General features: G+C 45.8%; 1 pseudogene; it reads left to right on the top strand.

Annotated features, from left to right (window-relative positions):
* The first annotated feature begins 419 nt into the window (after nucleotides 1–419).
* LOC119810532 lies at nucleotides 420–1,173 on the top strand (annotated as a pseudogene).
* Nucleotides 1,174–1,963: the final 790 nt, after the last annotated feature.

The following is a 1,963-nucleotide window of genomic DNA, read 5'->3' as shown; positions in this document are numbered from 1 at the left end:
AGATAAAAATAATACCTCAGCAGGCATGAAATCTACCTCCTTTATTCATGTTAAACCCCTTCATCTATGAGACCGATCCCTGTTCTTAAGGAGCCATCAACGCACCTCCTGCCTCTGATCCTCTTCCAATGTCGTAGCATCTCTTTGATGTGCATCTTTTTGAACTCACAACCTCAATTTATCCATTACCTTACCCAAGAATTCACCTTTTATTCTGCTCTGACACATCTCAACACTGCAAATGTTATGGCATGCAGACAAATGACACTTGCTGACCATTTCTAGTTTTGTTTTTCCCTAAAACCAAATGGGCATAGCTGGAGAGCTCCAAGGAACCTAGGTACTCTGACTTTGGCTGAGCCTGGGCTAATGCACAAACGCAGCAGGAATCTCCTAGCTGGTCTCCACAGAGAGAGCTGATGGCATCTAGCAGTAACTGGCTGTGGGAGTGGATGGGGTGCTTGTGATGGCATACAAGAGCCTGTTTTCACACTGCTATTTATTTTTTGTGAAGAGACAAATCGTACTCTTTGCAATGAAATCTAGAAGGGGACTTCATGATCCCTGTGGGACACAATGCTCCCAAGGACTTAAAAGAGATCAATATTTGACTATCCAGGGTTCAGGATATCAAGTATGAAAACCTTGCAGATGATGACTCAAGACTACTGCAGCTGGAATCCCAGGGGAACTGAAGTGGCTACAACTTTCTAAACAGGATGAAAGCTCTAGATGCCACCCATGCCTCTGAGATCCCATTTCATGCTGAAGGCCGGCACCCCTTTCTTTACTGGGTAAGAATTTCCATTCCTACTTGCTAGATCTGCAAAACACTAGCATTCCTTTCAAGGGTGGCCACAAGGCCCTTACTGACATCCTCCAGGGTGGATATGAGATAGCCCGTTATAGAGCAGGGGTCTTTGGTCAGAGTGAGTGTTTGCAGTATCAGGAGGCCTTGAGTGAGCTGGCCACTGTGGTCAAAGCTCGAATTGGGAGCTCTCAGAGACAAACAACACCAACCAGCAGCCAAAGACCTAACTGAGTCACCTGAAATGTTGCCAACAAATCCAAGTCACATACCTCCCCTACAGTCAGAAGAGCAAACGTCCTAAGCACTTCCTCGGACTGAAGAGCTTTAAGGACAACTATAACACACTGGAGAGGACTCTGTGATGGAGCTGCAGACGCCACCTGTGCGGCCTTCACGCTGTCTGGCTCAGCAGGCCCAGACTTTGCCAGCCAAAGCGTTTGTTGAGGCCAGAGTTCCTACAGAGCTAGGTCTGAAAGGTCATTCCCCAGTCCTTTCTTAGGGGCATTTTCAAATACTGGCTAAGACCTCATTATCTCCCCAAAGCACTTTTTCTGAATGTGAATTTCGATGTCATTAATGTTTCTGTCAAAGCTTCCTTGAAAAGCTCTACTCGTTCTTGGCTGTAATTCACCTACCCTGCTCAATGCTGTTTAGTCCCAAAGGTATGAACTGAGGCGAGAGGTCTTCTATGTCTACTCTACTGCACTCAATTGAATAGAAATATTTGGGTTTAGAGCATTCCAGATTTGATTGGTGGGAAAGTTAGGCAGGACCTCGTGAGGAAAAGGGAATGAGGAAGTGGGGAGAATGTCCTCTGGAATTTTGCTGCTCCATTTAAAGCAGGTGTATGAACACAACTTTCCTGAAGTGGGAGAATCTGTCCCGCCATCACCCACTACTATGACAAGTAGATGGGAATGTTCTGGCACTTGGCATCACCTATCCAAGACAGTGAGACAACATGAGTGGCTTCCCCTAATGTCAGTGCATTAGTCTCAGTTCACAAATTATTTAATAAAATTAACTACTAAAAAAAAAAAGGAAATGACAACACTTGACTGCTATTGCGTAATGGGGGGGGGGGGGATGAGAGGAAAAAAGGCCCCTGGAGAATTCCCTAGCCAGAGATGATCAGAGCCTCGCCTGCAGCTC

This window comes from Arvicola amphibius, chromosome 3, assembly GCF_903992535.2.
Source record: "Arvicola amphibius chromosome 3, mArvAmp1.2, whole genome shotgun sequence".
Lineage (NCBI taxonomy): Eukaryota > Metazoa > Chordata > Mammalia > Rodentia > Cricetidae > Arvicola > Arvicola amphibius.
This window is presented reverse-complemented; position numbering and strand designations above follow the sequence as displayed.